The 19,105-nt window shown below is 35.2% G+C and overlaps 1 protein-coding gene across 5 annotated transcripts in view; it reads right to left on the reverse strand.

Annotated features, from left to right (window-relative positions):
• Syt1 (Synaptotagmin 1) overlaps positions 1–7,202 on the reverse strand; it is a 26,360-nt gene extending 19,158 nt beyond the window's left edge. For 4 of the 5 annotated variants that reach the window (XM_034971300.2, XM_034971298.2, XM_034971299.2 and 1 more), the window contains exon 1: positions 7,071–7,202. The gene's annotated coding sequence lies outside the window, so the exon portion shown is untranslated. The remainder of the gene's footprint in view (positions 1–7,070) is intronic. The other variant, XM_034971297.2, reaches the window with a different exon arrangement.
• Between the last annotated feature and the right edge of the window lie 11,903 nt (positions 7,203–19,105).

Consider the following 19,105-nt stretch of genomic DNA (forward strand, 5'->3'; position numbering starts at 1 on the left):
ACTTCAATAGTAACATCTGTTTTCCCAAGTGTATGGAAGGTTGCTTTAGTCCGTCCTCTTCCTAAAATTCCCGATCCTGTCTCGCCAAAGGATCTTAGGCCAATTAGCATTTTGTCGTGTTTTTCTAAAATATTAGAAAAAACTGTATATTCACAAGTGTCAGCCTATCTTGAAAAAAATCAGATATTGCCTGAATATCAGTCCGGATTTAGGGCAGGTCGTGGTACCGTGACAGCACTTTTGGATGTTACGGATAACATACTAACAGCGCAGGATTCTGGGATGTGTACATTGCTGGTACTCCTCGATTTTTCTCGGGCTTTTGACAGCATCAATATTGCACTATTGTTATCTAAACTATCTTATTACGGATTTCGTATTGATGCTGTCAAATGGTTCGATAGCTACCTTTCTAACCGGACACAATTCGTAGAGATAGTACATGAGGATGGCAGAAAGTGCAGCTCAGCGATCGCCCCTGTTCCTAGGGGTGTTCCGCAGGGTTCTGTGTTAGGTCCGCTTCTTTTCATTCTATACAGTGCTGATATTATCCAGCAAATTAAAAGTTGTAAATATCACATATATGCAGATGACTTGCAGCTATATTATGCATTTAAACCAGAGGAGTTCCAAACTGCAGTAAATCTAATCAACGATGACCTTAATCGCATTGCGGAATGGTCAGATTCTAACTCACTTGTCCTTAATCCCGTAAAGTCTAAGTTTATATTGTTTGGAACTAAGAAACAGCGAGATAAAATCGACGTCAGTAGTGCTAATATAAATATAAGAGGTGAAGCTTTGGAGAGAGTTTTTCAGGCGCGTAATTTGGGCCTGCTTATGGACTCAGACCTGAGATTTGAAAATCATATAGCCGAGAAAGTTCGCAATTGCTTCTATCGACTGAAGATACTTTACAAAGTTCGTAACTATCTTTCTCAAGAACTGCGTATCCAGTTGGTAGAGGCTCTGGTGCTTTCAAAGCTGAACTATGCAGACACTATATATGGGCCACGGTTGTTATGCAGAACAAAACGTCTCGTTCAACGTGTGCAGAACGCATGTGCACGTTTCAGTTTTGAGGTTCCTCCGCGCAGTCATATTACCCCTTTTCTGAACAATCATAAGTTGTTGAAGATGAGATCAAGGAGGAAGTTACATCTTGCTGGTTTACTTTTTGGTGTGGTTAAACTGAGCAAGCCCACGTACCTAGCCGATAAACTTCATTGGGTAGGCGATGGTGAATCTGACCGTTTGCGAAGCTGTCGCCATCAACTTCGTATTCCATTCCATCGCACTGCCGCATTTAGAGGTTCATTTACGTACTCCGCCACTAAATGTTGGAATAATATCCCCCCTCCAATAAGGAATTTAAAAAGTAAATTTTCATTCAAAACTAAATTGAAAAAATTCCTTTTGGAGAAACAGGTAGAATTTCAGGATCATGTGGCGGAGTACTCCTTTTTGTAACAAGATTTAGGTTACATCATAGCCATACCTTATACATGTGCATAGATGTGTCCAAATATATATATATATATATATATATATATATATATATATAAGTAAGTATAATATGTGTGAATTTGTATATATTATTAACATATAGAATAGATAGATTAGAATATAAGTACAATTGAAATAATTCCGTGGCGCCACCCGAATCAGGGTTCCTACTGAAAACCAGCGCTGTATGTTTTTGTACTTGTGCAAGACATATGGCATTTATGCTGAGTAGGGACCTTTTTTTTCGGGTTGTGCCACACATGACATGGTTTATTCCGGCGCTTCTTCTACTTGAGGTCTTTTGACTTTACTACTCAAGTATAAGAGGCGCCGGGATAACCTAACCTAATAATGGTAATGTGTGGTACAGCCTTAAAAAATAAACGTTTTTCTTTCTTTCTTTCTTCTTTTCAAAATGCGTATTAAAATGCGGGATTTATATTAAGGCCTAGGGTTACAATTAAGGCCTTGGGCCTTATTTGGTACCGTACCAGATAAAATATAAAGTTCCATAATTCGTTCCATTATTCAAAATGATGAAAATTAAAGCAATAATCTACACTAATATTATAAAGAGGAAAACTTTGTTTGTTTGTTTGTTTGTTTGTTTGTTTGTTTGTTTGTTTGTACTGAATAGGCTCAAAAACTACTGGACCGATTTTAAAAATTCTTTCACCATTCGAAAGCTACATTATCCACGAGTAACATAGGCTATATTTTATTTTGGAAAAAAATAGGGTTCCGTAAGATATTTGGGTTTTTCGGACACAAGGTGTAAAAAATCAACCAGAAAAGTTACTTATTTTGCGTACGCTGCCTAAACTATAAAAGATAGAACCATAAAATGTTCTAATTAATTGTAGATCTCTACACTAATATTATAAAGAGGAAAACTTTGTTTGTTTGTTTGTTTGTTTGTTTGTTTGTTTGTACTGAATAGGCTCAAAAACTACTGGACCGATTTTAAAAATTCTTTCACCATTCGAAAGCTACATTATCCACGAGTAACATAGGCTATATTTTATTTTGGAAAAAAATAGGGTTCCGTAAGATATTTGGGTTTTTCGGACACAAGGTGTAAAAAATCAACCAGAAAAGTTACTTATTTTGCGTACGCTGCCTAAACTATAAAAGATAGAACCATAAAATGTTCTAATTAATTGTAGATCTTATAAATATCTACAAAAAAGTCCGCGACACACTATACCCATCTATGTCGAGTGAGGCACAGCAACCATTTTTTTATTTAAAAATCTTGAATTTTTTTGGACTACATTTAAACGCGTTTATTTTACTCATGCTATTAATCCTTATCAAAATAAATGATTTCATCACTAAGAACAGTTTATGGAGATAATATTTGGTCTTTGAATGATTAAAATTGGACGTTTGGTTTTGAAGTTATGGCGAAATTAAAATATTACGATTTCTGCTGCACGGCCCGTTGTATATTATCTACACTAATATTATAAAGAGGAAAACTTTGTTTGTTTGTTTGTTTGTTTGTTTGTTTGTTTGTTTGTTTGTTTGTTTGTTTGTACTGAATAGGCTCAAAAACTACTGGACCGATTTTAAAAATTCTTTCACCATTCGAAAGCTACATTATCCACGAGTAACATAGGCTATATTTTATTTTGGAAAAAAATAGGGTTCCGTAAGATATTTGGGTTTTTCGGACACAAGGTGTAAAAAATCAACCAGAAAAGTTACTTATTTTGCGTACGCTGCCTAAACTATAAAAGATAGAACCATAAAATGTTCTAATTAATTGTAGATCTTATAAATATCTACAAAAAAGTCCGCGACACACTATACCCATCTATGTCGAGTGAGGCACAGCAACCATTTTTTTATTTAAAAATCTTGAATTTTTTTTGGACTACATTTAAACGCGTTTATTTTACTCATGCTATTAATCCTTATCAAAATAAATGATTTCATCACTAAGAACAGTTTATGGAGATAATATTTGGTCTTTGAATGATTAAAATTGGACGTTTGGTTTTGAAGTTATGGCGAAATTAAAATATTACGATTTCTGCTGCACGGCCCGTTGTCTACACTAATATTATAAAGAGGAAAACTTTGTTTGTTTGTTTGTTTGTTTGTTTGTTTGTTTGTTTGTTTGTTTGTTTGTTTGTTTGTTTGTACTGAATAGGCTCAAAAACTACTGGACCGATTTTAAAAATTCTTTCACCATTCGAAAGCTACATTATCCACGAGTAACATAGGCTATATTTTATTTTGGAAAAAAATAGGGTTCCGTAAGATATTTGGGTTTTTCGGACACAAGGTGTAAAAAATCAACCAGAAAAGTTACTTATTTTGCGTACGCTGCCTAAACTATAAAAGATAGAACCATAAAATGTTCTAATTAATTGTAGATCTTATAAATATCTACAAAAAAGTCCGCGACACACTATACCCATCTATGTCGAGTGAGGCACAGCAACCATTTTTTTATTTAAAAATCTTGAATTTTTTTTGGACTACATTTAAACGCGTTTATTTTACACATGCTATTAATCCTTATCAAAATAAATGATTTCATCACTAAGAACAGTTTATGGAGATAATATTTGGTCTTTGAATGATTAAAATTGGACGTTTGGTTTTGAAGTTATGGCGAAATTAAAATATTACGATTTCTGCTGCACGGCCCGTTGTATTATATATTTATTATTAGTTTGTTTGTAGGGGGTAATCTTTAGAACTACTGAACCGATTTTAAAAATTCTTTCACCAGTAGAAAGCTACATTATTCCTGAGTGACATAGGCTATACGGGATCTTTAAAAACCTAAATCTACGCGGGCGAAGCCGCGGGGATCAGCTAGTATTATATAAAGAGGTAATGTCGTTAAGTTTGTTTGTAGGGGGTAATCTTTAGAACTACTGAACCGATTTTAAAAATTCTTTCACCAGTAGAAAGCTACATTATTCCTGAGTGACATAGGCTATACGGGATCTTTAAAAACCTAAATCTACGCGGGCGAAGCCGCGGGGATCAGCTAGTATTATATAAAGAGGTAATGTCGTTAAGTTTGTTTGTAGGGGGTAATCTTTAGAACTACTGAACCGATTTTAAAAATTCTTTCACCAGTAGAAAGCTACATTATTCCTGAGTGACATAGGCTATACGGGATCTTTAAAAACCTAAATCTACGCGGGCGAAGCCGCGGGGATCAGCTAGTTATCTAATATAATGGCTAAGGTACTATAACTACTTATTAGTTTATATAAAATGTCAATATAAAACGTAATAACTTGCCTTGTTATTACGAAAATTTTATAGTGCGCCGCGAAACACCTAAGTTCCACAAAGAAGGCGGCGCAACAAGCTCAGGGAATAGGCGCAGGGCGCCTGAGCAGTTCGTACCTAATCATAGGGCCGTAGTATGTATGTGCGTGAAGAATCTTTTATGTTACATTTATTTAACCGGGTTTTCGGGAGAGTAGGCCTTTTTCGAGCATAGGCCTTATTTGTATCAAGTACCTTAACTAGGTAGTTAGTATGCTATGTATTAGGACCAGTAGTGAAGAATTCTTCACTGATCCGGAAAACAGGTTGCTTGCGTTGAAGGCAAAGGCTGCGCAAACTGAGTGCGCGAAAGCATTATTACTATTAGGCGCAACGCATACCGGTAGAGTGGAGTGAAGCCGATGCCGGACATCGTGTTTCTTATTTAACTTAAAGTAAACTTTATTTACATTGGCACAACGACTTCTATTGACTGGTGATGGGCTACCATTTTTGAAGCGAGCTTGTAGGTGTCGTTTTACCCCTAGCATAATAAAATGTGGGTCCGTCATCAATGGTTTTACCAGTGTAACCAGTGCAGTGCTGCTACGCTACGCGCATGCGTATCTTTGTGACAAGCGTACGTCTTTATTTTTTAAATACGAATATATTATTATCAAGGTTGCCTATCTGGATGCTTATAATATCTTTGGTATAACGGCGGCGCTTGGCAGGCCGGCCGTGCGTCCACTTCATTTTGTTTTCAGGGGGATTCCAACATCAATGCGTTGGCCTCTATTTTCGGTCGCAGATTTTTCAATAGGATAGTAATAAAAATAATATTATATCTTATTTAATAACCTACGATTTTTTAACCCAAAACTTTGCCTTATACAAAACCTATATAAGTAATAAATACATATTCCTCAGTGAGATCATTCTGTGTCTGATAAATTATTTCGATAGTTTTATGTACCTACTCATGCATGTGTATAAGTACTTAACTTACCTACTTACGTAAATGTATAACAGAATTTAAAAGAGATATACCTATAATATCTAAGTTTGATTCAAATGTACTGAAAACAATAGATATGCCTACCTACGTAGGTTACCTACTTAGTTTACACCTATAGTTTAGTTGTTTGATAAGAAATATCTGAGTAGGTAGTTTACGCTGCTCTTATTTAATTGGGTTTGTAGGTATATCGAACAGTTTTTATTTGTAGGTACATCAGTGACCTCTACTAATACGAGTAGGTACACTGGATCTGCGATTGCCGACCTGTTTTTTAAGCAACTAGATTTTCGCAATTTCGGCACTGATACCAACTGTGAGAGTCATGTGAGCGGCTTGAAACTAAATCTTATCCTGGACATCTGTTAACATAGTTTCAACACGAAGATCATTTGGCACAAAGTGTCAATTTTATTTCCCGGTACGCTCGGAATCGGCAAAAAAACTGGCATTTTGTGTGTACCTTAAATTATGTACTATGTACGTAACTAAAATTATCACCACTATCATCTGTATCCCGATTATCAAAAATTTTACCTACAATAGTACCTAGCTACTTTGAATAAATGATTTGAATTGAATTGAATACCTATTCCAGCGTACTTACCTACTTGTGTAATGTCCATTTCAGTATACATAGTAGACTGTAGAGTAGGTACGTTTATTTGTTTCGAAAATAATCACTGTTCAAATATTTCTGATAAAACACTATAGATAGATCTTTAGGTTTAATATTTAGTTTGTGTTATTGTATTCCGATAAAAATAAATGTATTCGACGGAAACAATACGCGATAGGGACCGAGATAAAATCGTAAAAGTTAATTAAATATAATTTTGTTTACAGGAAGAATAATAAAAATTCGGCACTTATAAGTGAATTTCAATTTTTATTGTAAAACTTATATTTCTGTTTAGTTGGGAACCATTACGCCAATCACAACTTCAATACAATCTTTTTGAACATAAAATCTTGTCTTTAAGCAAGGATTAACGTCATACATTAAGTACCTATATAGAACTTAATTGAGCTAAAAATTCATTTAAGTACATTCAAACGTGCTGGACATTTCAGATAGTTAAAAATTAAAATGATGAAAATTAAATAGTTATAGCTATAGTTACAATAGGTAAGTATAAGTCGTTTGTACATCACTCAGTTGGTATAATATTTTTGATGCACCCAGTGGTACTTGTTTCGAAGATCAATAATCGTTAGCTACTACACCTATATGTGACTCATTTTCGAGCATTGTGTATTGTCTACTAAAGTCTAAGAAAAAATAAAAGGAATTGTAGATGCTTACCGTATTGTTATTTAGCTATAGAAGGCAGAAATCGTTGTATACATATTCCATCATGCAAATATCACTCAATGTTTATATGACGACGTTCGCAGCCGTCAGGGCGCGGGCTACGCCTCGAACTAACTGTTTCAGAGGCGCTGTACGGCTGAAGCTGAAGCTTTCATGAACGTTTCAGCGATTTCGATTTACGCAGAAATCAATTAATATGACCTAAATGTTTCTAAATTATAATAAATATTTATTAAAGTATCAGCTAATCAAATACCTATTGATTTCAAGATACCAACATCTTTGTACAGATTAATAAAAACATCTACCTAATACCTACACTCAATACGTACCTACCTACCTACTGTTTTTTTTCACTAAGAAAATTATTTTATCGGTTGTAACTTTGAATCAAATAATCATAAGCTGTCTAGGGTCTGCCTTCCTAAGAGATCATAGGCGTCTCAAGGATATTACTTATAATAATTACTATTAGGAGTCGTCTACACTATATGAATAGCATCACAGACTAAACTTATCAATTTATTCTAAGAGGGTAAATACTCCACAGATTTTAGACTTATTTCGTGTATACGACAATATTACAGTGTTCATAATTTTTACGTGAACTTAAAACTAAAGTCACGAGGGTTACAAACGCGCCCAGGTCTAAAAGATCAAGAGCCTACAACAAACTCAGCTGGATATTTTTTAATTATTATCACCACTTTACAAAAGCTAATGGCCATAACTATCAGTGATGCTAATTAAACTAAGTATATTAATTAAATAAAATAATTAATTTATTTCGTGTAAGACCCCCTTATTTTATTTTTTATTTTATTGTTTTTTGCAATCAACAGCGATATATACAATATAATTTTACATAATAACAGACTGAAAATAAGGCCAAATAGGATTACAATTTTTTACAGATTACTTAAATAGATATGAAATATAAATTATTTATAACAGTACGTTTGATAATTTAAACAAGCTTTACAATAATATAATAATATGAAAATATAAAAGTCAATTAACTAGTAAAAATACCTAGTAGGTGATTCACAACATATGTATGTGTGTGTGTGTATGTGTGAGTGTATGTGTGTCTGTGTGTGTGTGGGTGTGTGTTTGTGTGTGGGAGAGAGAGTATGCGTGAGTGCGTGCTTGTGGGTTATGATATTATGCAGATTTATGTACTATTATAGATACTAGTATAATTATTATCAGTTACATATTATTATTTTTCCGATGCAGTTTAATTATTTCCTTTTTTAATTGCATTTTGGACAGGTGAAAAAGGTCGAAGTCTGAGTAAATTTTATTATAGGTTTGCGCCAGGCGTAAAATTATGGAATTTTGGGCGTGGGTTGTATTTGATTTCGGTACACACAATAGCTGAGGTTTTCGAGGCCTAAAGGAGGAAGCATTGAAAGAGAAAGCTGACAGCAGGCTAGGACAGTCAATATAGCTTGTAGCAGCAGCATGTCACTTTGGTTTCTTCTTAGTTCCAGGGAGTCAATTTTGTAATGAGTACAGCTGCACGATTACGGGAGAATGACAGCTACAATGTCACGATCGCAATCATCTCTGTTTGGTTAACGCTCGCTCACTATTGGCTAGAATGCATTGTTGCAACAAGAATCGCACAAATTCAGCCAATCAGAACAATTGAGATTGTAATAATGATTGATGCAGGTTTTAGACAATCGCCCTACAGGCTTCTTTATATGTGTTAAATTTTTTGAATTCTTTGAAAGCCAGGTATTTAAGAAATTGTTTTTGTATTGATTCGAGTCTTTGAGTATGTATAATGTGATTGGGTGACCAAATGTTGCATGCATATTCGAGAATACTACGAACATATGCAAAATACAGGGTTTTTATACATTCTATATTATTGAAAGTTTGTGTTACTCGTTTAATGAATCCTAATTGTTTGTAGGCTTTGTCCGCCACGACTTCCATATGTTCGTTCATCGATAGTTTAGCGTCAATTTTAATACCCAGGTCTCGGACGGTTTTGACTTTAGCAATATTTATACCATTGATTTGATAGTTGAAGATTAATGAGCTATAGTTTTGCGGGAAAGAGTTATGTGGTGACATTTTTTAACGTTAACATTAACTCTATTCCTGATGTAGTAGTCACTCAGGGCATTTAAATCTACTTGCAGCCGAGAACAATCTTCAAGGGAACGTATTTTGAGGAAAATTTTCTTGTCGTCAGCAAACATCAAGTGTTGTGCATGGTTAAAACAGCTACCAATATCATATAGATATGCCTTGTATAAGAGGGGACCTAGGATGGACCCCTGGGGTACCCCTGACGGTATGGTTATAAAGTTGCTTCTAGCTTATGATATTATGTGAAGACTCTACCACTGCTGGTAGCTGGTAAGAAACTCGACAGCTGCTCTTTAAAAAAAACTACTGGGTAGGATCATGCAGCCAACAAAATACATAAAATGTTGTTTAATTTATTATTTTATATTTTATTATTTTTTATATAATATGTAAGTTTTGATATTTATTTTTCTTAGTATTACGAGTGGGTACATCTTAATATTTAGGATGTAAAACCACAGTTTGTAACCACAGATGTTTAGTATTTTGGTAAAACCTTTGCGTTTGGAATAGCTCGGTGAAAGATGCTGGCTGGATACAAGCAGACCAGTAAGCGGAAAAGCTGCAAAGCTTCAAGCTTCTAATAAAATTGCAAGTCGCTTAAATTCTAAAACGTTTTTGCCTACTAGGTTGCAGGTACCTCGTGATCATTTAACCGATTATAATATAATGCTTAGGAGCTGTATGCAGCACAAAAATAAAATAAACAATATAATGCGTATAACTACGCTCGTGGGGGACCTAGGGCCCCCGCAGCTTATATTATCTATTGAACTATAAGTTAATAGCATTAATAGCATGGCATGCTGGCATGCAAAATCTCTGGAAGTGGCAAGAAATAAAAATACAATAAATATAAAAATACATATTAATAAAAATATGGTCATTGAGGGATCCTATTCCCCTATGAGTATAAACTTGAGTTTACTTAAGGATTAATCTTTAGGCTAGGTACCTAGGTTGCTCTTTTTCCTAATTTTTTGGCACGGAGCCATAGCTTATGCCCTAGATTTAGCACAGTCTTATAGGACACTAAGACAAAAACTACCTTAAAAAGACTTTTGACAATATTTTGGTCATTTACACCTGTCTCATTTTTTACAGAATTAGATATATTTCTTGAAGCGATCACAGAGTTTAGTGTATAAAATTTGGATACCTATTTAATAGAGAAGTATAATACCTAGTTGCAGTTGAAATCGTGCTTTATATAATCTATTTTTTACGCCTATTAATATATTTTGTGATAGGGTCAGCGTAGGCAAATTATTTCTTGCATATACTATATTTTATAACTCTAGGTATAGTCTAAATTCGATAAAGTGGACACCATGAGAAAACTGCTGCAACATCTTCTCGTAGTTTATTATTTCATCTGACCGTAACTAGAGAATTTGACGATGCCTATCCCAAAAACTCTCCATTATTATTGACCTCTGTTGAAAACAGTAGAAAACGTTTTGAAACTGTTGAACCAGAACGCCTGAATTGCGTAACTGAGTTGCTGAATGTAACTTTCAGCTAGAAGTTTCACGGCCATTGAATAGATGTCGCTGGAAAAGATATATCTACAGAATTCGTCGGGTTTTTGTAAAGTTCAGATAAATAATGATACTTACCGTACCCATTTAAAAGTGTAGACTCGTAAACGAAATTCTTGCTTTTCTTCATAGGTAAATATATAATTAAAATAAAATATGTCTTGTCTGTCGAGGAGCGAATAGAACATAGAGCTTACACACACACACTACACTAATTTCGGGCTAGAAATATCAGTGATAAATCTACATAGGTAGATAGGGACATAGGCAGGTTTATTTCGAAGGTTCCTTTTTCTCTTTAATAGTATATCAAGCGATACCCTAAATTAAATTTTAAGATAATGATCTCATACCTATGTAACGTATTATGTGTAAACTAAGTATACCTACATATGTAAGAATATTATTTACTTACTTAAATATTACGTTTACGATCTATGATTTTTCCTGCATTTCCTTCGTTCAATCAAATAAATAGTCATAGTAAATGGGAGCCCGGTGTTTTCCATCGAACGAAATAAACATTGGCGATCAATCGTCGAAGATTTCTACACGCGTCTTCTGATTCCTTCCTTACGACTGCTCATAAAAGCGAATAGCGAAATCGTGCTGTGTGGATTACTTTTCTGATTGATTCTGTGTCACACAAAGAATTATATAAGTAGGTATTATAAAAAAATACCGTGTGGCGTGGAACGCTAAAAGTTTTTGTTCCCTAGAAAATACATGGAAAATAAATACTTATATTAAAGCATTGCTAACCCGACTTGTAATAATAATTCGATGCTAAAATGTAATATGTACGAATTGACAGTTTAAACGTAGCATCTTCATATTAGCTGTAACATAAAAATGCAACTCCTCAATATATCGAATTAGGTTGCCTGCACATCGGATTGAAAGAGAGGTGATGCAAAATTATGTAGGTTAGGTAGTTAGGCAATAAGATTAAAACAATAGTATGTAAGATTTCTTTATTGATATTGTTAGCGCATAAGCGAGAGTAGATCATAAGCCGGCTCTCAATAAACATCTTTCACCGTTGCCGCATTTAATTATTAACATACGGCCACAACATATCTCATGGCGACCCTTGCCAGTCGGTGCATGCCTAATCTAAGTGCGTGCACCGGCTGGGCACCGATCAAGAAGAAGACTACACAATTTTCAAAAGAATATCAAGATTCAAGACTCAATTAGAACAAAAAGAAGAAAATAATTCCACGTCCTGTATAAAAAAATCAAGAAGCACTAACATCAAGAAATAAGTTCAAAAATGAATCGCTTATGAACAGAAGACAATCTCAAGCTTCATTGATCGGCCCAGCATCATCGTGCGTCCAGGGTTATCCCGGCCACAACTAGGAGGTGTCCAGGGTATTCCCGGCCCAGTTCGAGGAGTCCAGGGTTTTCCCGGCCCACTAAGATGCAGTAAAGAAGAGGCGCAGGCTCCAGACCTCCGGACCTGATGACCAAAACCAGTCCTGACGACGACGGCGACTACACGGCGGTCACGAAATTGATTGATAAAATGCGTCGCTAACAGTTAAAGTAAGTGCAATTTATCTCTCGTAATGGGCAAATAGGTAGAATGTGTAGGTATTGTAATTTTTTTTTTGGATAAATAATTTAATTTTGTACGTAGGTTATGTGAATATTGGTTTTATAATAATAAATAATACTTGCTCCGCTATCTACTAATAAGTTCCATTCGTGCTTTATTTGTAAGATTTTATATAGTGTGTAGGATAGTTTAAAATAATAATAGGTAATTAATAAATGCATAAGTGGTACTTACTTCTTTCGTAAATATTCGGTGTTAAAATCGAAATATAATAATTCAGAGAATTATAACGGTGTCATCGCGTGGTCAACGACACACGCGTACCCGAACATTTTGTATTGTTATACGAGACAATGGTTTTGCTCGAGATGCAATTTGCAAATACAAGGAAATGAATATGAAATAAGGAGAATTTTTTCCTTACAGACGTTTTTCGTCTAGTTTCGTGCTAGTTTTAACGATATAAGACTTTATTCGGCTTTGACAAATTAGGACTCTGCAAACCAAAGGCTTGATCACCCTTCGGCTGTAGAAGTGCTAGGTATAAAATATACAATTATTTATTTTGGATTGAGACATACTGACGTAGGAAGATGATTGTTATTTATTTATTTGGACGCGATGTTTTGTGCATATTTAGTACCTCCTCATTCAACTATATTTGTCTAGACTCTTGATCATTATCTACCGCGCTGGTGTTAGTGAAAGACCTAGATTTTTTTATGAAAAGTTGAATGCTATTGAAATACTTACTTATTGAAAGAAATAAGTTTGATGAAGACTATAAGTCTTATGAAAAATGCTTGCAAGCATGTTATGTTAAATATTTATTAGGAGAGTACGCGCCGCGTTTGTTCATTTGTTTATTTATTTGTATTATGTGAAGAAGTAACTTGAAAGGAAGATGAAGACTAGGAGAGATTTATTTTGACTGTCCAGGAAATATGAATACCTGAGATGTTTACTTAATAATACGTATTATTATGGGGTTTAGAATAGAAACCTTATATTTACCGTTTTACGACGATGCTATACGACAGCTGTATACTTATGATGACGACGATTTGATAGGTCAAAGAATCTTTTGAAGTCGATTTGTGAAATCGGTACCTCAGCTTATACATATCTAATACCAAAGATGGTATTTTGAGATTATTTTATTATGATGAGATTTTTCGAAACTTTTGTAAAAGTTAAATCCTTGACTGTGCACTTAATAGATTACGATTTTTCTATTTATAAGTAAGGTTGAAAGTATGCCCATACGAAGTAAGAGATAAGATAAATTGCACTTTAAGCACAGGAAGTAACTAAAAAAAAATGTTTCCTTACATAATTAATTTTATTTAGCATTAGATTTTATTTTTGTGATTGTCATCATCTTTTCTTCTGATTCGATGTAGCGTCTAACATTTTTTTTTCTTTTAAGGGGAGGGGTAACCGCATACATTTTCAGGGGAGTTGTAATATGTACGAATTGACAGTTTAAACGTAGCATCTTCATATTAGCTGTAACATAAAAATGCAACTCCTCAATATATCGAATTAGGTTGCCTGCACATCGGATTGAAAGAGAGGTGATGCAAAATTATGTAGGTTAGGTAGTTAGGCAATAAGATTAAAACAATAGTATGTAAGATTTCTTTATTGATATTGTTAGCGCATAAGCGAGAGTAGATCATAAGCCGGCTCTCAATAAACATCTTTCACCGTTGCCGCATTTAATTATTAACATACGGCCACAACATATCTCACTTCGTTATGGGCTGGCAGTTAATAGGGTCTTACCTAAACGCCTACATTGGCTTCAATACCTGTGCGCATCCTGTCTATAGTACGCGGCAGGTCGAGATGGCAATCGGGGAGGGAATGCCCCGCACACTCGCACAGCCCCAACACTAACCCGGTGAGGGCGTGCGCGGATGGCGTGCCGGTGTGCGGGCCGCCCGCGCCCCCCGCCTCATACCCCGATGGCCATCTCAACATGTCGCGGACTATACATATTTTGTGTTGAGCATTCGTAGAATGACACCCTTTATAGAAGTCTCAACTCTCAAGTACAAAAAGCTCGGTGGACTGGACAGTTGAGTGTGTTTTATAGTGCCGACTGAGACAACGATTTACGAGCGAAAAGGTGTTCTGTTTTTGCAGGTGTATATTTTTTACAGTAAGAAGTGTTTTGGGTTAGACATCTATCGTAGGTATGTATCTAACATATAGATAGATATTTAGGTACTAATTCTTATGCGGGTTGCAGACTAAGAGCTAAGCTAAGTTAGTGTACAGCTGACGCTGTTTTTCATACTTGTGTGCAAACTGCAAACTATGTAAACTAAGCTATGTGAGCTGACTAAAAAATGTGAAACTAAGTTAGTTAGTTTTCAGTCTGCATTCTGCAACGGGCTTTATAACTAATCCATATTACCTATAAACGCGAAAGTGTGTCTGTCTTTCTGTCTGTCTGCTAGCTTTAAACAACCCATCCATTTAACCGATTTCGATGAAATTTGGTATAGAGATAGCTTGCATCCCGACTTCCCGAGAAAGAACATAGGTATGCTACTTTTAATCCCGGAATGTCAAAGAGTAGGTACACACGGGATTTTGAAAACCTGAATCTACGAGGACGAATTCGCGGGTATCAGCTAGTAGGTATATCTTATATATATTTACCTTTGAGTATTCAAATAAAACAATACAAAAATATGTAAACTATGTGCCATTTATATTACCATTCTGCTGAATATAGCTTAACAGTACCGTTAAGTGCTGTAATTCTGTTATCTAAACGACAAATAACAGTTATTATGATGAAATTTCTTGCCGCTTCTCTCCCGAGTTGTTGATGACTTAGATACTGTAAAGCTTCACACTCCGCTTGCTCTGAACACTGCATTGATTAATTTGTTGAAAGTTGTTATTGATGATACGATAATTTATAACTTTCAACAGTGTTATTGTTTATAGCCTTTAACTGTTAAACTTTTTTGTAAATGGTATCATACTTATAAATATAACTTATTTTCGTTATATTTAAGTGGCATTACACTTATTAACATTACTTTTAAATTATTCCTACTTATTAGTTGAAACTTGAAACTTGGCTTCGTCCGCGTGGCTATTTGATTTTCCAAGATTAAAAGTAGCCTATGCCCATCTCGGAGATGCAAGCTATCTCTGTATCTACTTTTCGTTAAAATCGGTTATTAGGACGGACATACCGTCAGACAGACAAACACGCATTTATAATATTAGTATAGAATGAAAAAAAAGTATTTGATTTTCTTAGTATACTTAATTTCTTTAAGCAAAATTCCTCCTATCGTTTCTGTGGTAATTAGGTCAGCCCGATCTGTCGAGTGGTTTAAGCTGTGCGTTGATACATCAGTCAGTCAGTAAGTCAGTCAGTCAGTTAGTTTTCCTTTTATACATATAGATTAAGCGCTGTTCAACGACTTCAGCTGAATAGTGCCTGTAGGCTGTAACGAGTTGGGAGTCGGAAATTACACTATGTACCTACGTGAGTAATAATATGACATTTATTTAGATTATTGGGGATTATTAAGTAGGTATTTGAGATAGGTAGACTACCGTATATGAAATTTCACATTTTACAAAATCTAGTTCTCATAATATTATCATAACCTATACCTACGAAAGATCGTTCAAAGTTAACCAGTCGTCGCTGCGCATGCAAAATTCGCTGTGATTTTAGGGTTCCGTTGTCGAATGGCAAAAAAACGGAACCCTTATAGATTCGTCATGTCTGTCTGTCTGTCCGTCTGTCCGTCTGTCCGTCGGTATGTCACAGCTACTTTTTTCCGAAACTATAAGAGCTATACTACTGAGGCTTGGTAAGTAGGTAGATGTATTCTGTGAACCGCATTAAGATTTTTACACAAAAATAGAAAAAAAAATAAAAAAATTTTGGGGTTCCCCATACTTAGAACTGAAACTCAAATTTTTTTTTTTATCAAACACATACGTGTGGGGTTAGGTCTTTAAAAATGATATTGAGGTTTCTAATAGGTATATTTTTTTCTAAACTGAATAGTTTGCGCGAGAGACACTTTCAAAGTGGTAAAATGTGTCCCCCCCCCATCTAACTTCTAACATAAGAGAATGATAAAACTTAAAAAAAAATATGATGTACATTCCACCTTCCTTCCTTGCAAACTTCCACCGAAAATTGGTTTGAACGAGATCTAAGTAGTAAGTAGTTTTTGATTTATCGTGCAAAACGTCGATAAAATAGAAGTTATCACATCTAAATTGTTGATGGAGTGATTCACGATTTAAAATGACGAATTTATGTGAGAATTGTGACAAATTAGCATGTGAAATGTATGTAATCAAGCGCGCTTTAAGTGACTCCGTGTGAATAGGGCACGTAACGAGCGAGACTTGCTCTACATACAACATTTGAAACTATATTATTAATGGCGTATGTAATATTATAGTGTTTTGTTTCAAAAAATATAGAGCGTTTACTAACGAACGCAATCATTAAAAAAATATTTAACAACTTCTGAAATTCCATACTCGCAATGATTAGGTACAGTACGTGACAGGTCGTGATGGCCATCGGGGTATGAGGCGGGGGACACCCCCGTACACCCGCGTCCCGCACGTCACCCGCGCCCGCCCGCACCGGAAGCGTGGAGGCTGTGCGGGTGTGCGGGGCGTTCCCACCCCGATTGCTATCTCGACCTGTCGCGTACTATACCTACAGCAGCAACTTAAGCACAACCAGTGTGATACATCTCTTTCTCAAACATCGTCCGATTAAACTCAATGATCGCGGGTTTTCGATTATTATTAGGTAAGAAAGCCTACTATCCAACGTCAGTGTAAGAAAGTAGGTAAGTAAAGCTATGAAAATCCAGCTTTTAAGCTATTATAGGTATAATTGCTTAATAGCTGGATTTGCGTAGCTTTTCTAAAAATCTTTATATCTACCAAAGAAACTGTCTAATAGATATCTAATAGATGCTGTTTTGCACGGTCAAAACTAAAACAGTTGTTCGATCCCGGAAAATCTGCACCAATCATTATTACAATCTCAATTGGCTGAATTTGTGGCATTCTTGCTGCAACGATGTCTTTCAGCTAATTGTGAGTGAGTAGTGTCGGTCAATCAAAGGTGATGCGATCGTAACAATGTAGCTGTCCAATTACCGAGGTAAGGCCCAGGGATGTAGGAAGAAATAACTGGACCCCAGTGCCCAACGAATTAATGTCATCAGATATAGGTACGTTGATAAAAATGACATAAAAAGAATGAACTTATAATTAACTGTACAGTAGGTACCTCGTTTCCGTTGGTGTTGTGTGGCATTATGTAACCTTAAAGAAAACTTTGTCCTCCAAACTTATATCCTTCCAAGTAACAGAGAGCAAAATTTAAGTGAATTTCTCAAACGCGACTGTATAATAAGCTTGCAGTGAGTTTGCTTAACTCACGCGAAATGTTGTTAGCGAGTTAGCGATCAATGCTGCTTTAGTAAGGTGTAAAAAGTAATCCATTTTATAATAGTCTCTACATTAATGATATTTTGACAAAAATTTGGGTAGCGTGGAAGTTTTGTAAAAATTGTGTAAAATATACATTATATTTACCTATCTACGTTTATCTATCCGTTTCACTTAAATTTTTGACGAAACTCGGGGGCACTCTAATAAAAATTAGCAATTTAAAACATTATTTTACAAACGGATCTAAAAAACGAAAAATGATGTTCCCACACCCACGGTATTTTTAAAAGACCTATTCAACGATACCCCACACTATGGGGTAAACGAGAAAAAAAATATCACGCCCACTATTTCATGGTTACTCATTATAATTATTCTATAAGCTGAAATACACTATTAACTGAAATTTAACTTGCGAAGGTGGTGATGGTATGGTATACGAAAACAAAGACTAAAGTATACGTAAGCCAAATTGTCAAACGCGGCACTACATAATGAGCTCGAAGTCGTAACGTTATTAGAGAGTTCACGATTAATGTTGCTAGAGTCAAGTGAAGCAAAAGTTTTAATTAGTTGTAAACCAGACGACAAATTGCCATTACTTTCTTTGTCTCACGGCTTATAGTAACTTTTCAAGTTAAAAAATTTGTCGAAAGAACGTAAATGTGCTTAGACGATATCGAATGTGATGATCTCAGACCAGCGCGTTTGGAGCTTTAGTTTTAAGTTTACGTAATTAATTATCACCACTAAATCATTGTATTGCGAATTCAGCAATCGACCGAAAGTGTATACAATAATACCCAATCGGAATAAATGATTTGACTTTGACTTTGATGTCTTATACAGTAAGTAACTAGGTGTAGGTAGCTACTAGCTACGTACCTAGAGATTTTCCCATGCGTATTTAAAAAAAAGTTTATTCGTAGCTCACTTTAAACAAATGTAGTTTGGCTCTTATTTGAATGTTAAACAATCAAACTTAATGAAATTTTGTAGACACTTTCTAGGATATGTGTCTGTGGTTTAATACATGATCATGATCAAACCCTCGCCGACTTTGGTAGACTTCAGACGCCTTTGAGAACATTATGGAGAACTCTCAAGGCATGCAGGTTTCCTCACGATGTTTTCCTTCACCGTTAAAGCAAGTGGTATATAATTACTTAGAGCTTAAATATTACCTGCCATAATTGGAAGTGTAGGTAATTGAGACTTCGTGTAAAACCAATCGTGCAATATTCGTAAAAAATCAATCTATATGATTGATTTTGCTTACGTCAGAAAGTTTCACAAACGTGACTTCATTATATAGGTAAAGAGATTCTGAAATACTC

Source organism: Maniola hyperantus, chromosome 8, assembly GCF_902806685.2.
Source record: "Maniola hyperantus chromosome 8, iAphHyp1.2, whole genome shotgun sequence".
Taxonomy (NCBI): domain Eukaryota; kingdom Metazoa; phylum Arthropoda; class Insecta; order Lepidoptera; family Nymphalidae; genus Maniola; species Maniola hyperantus.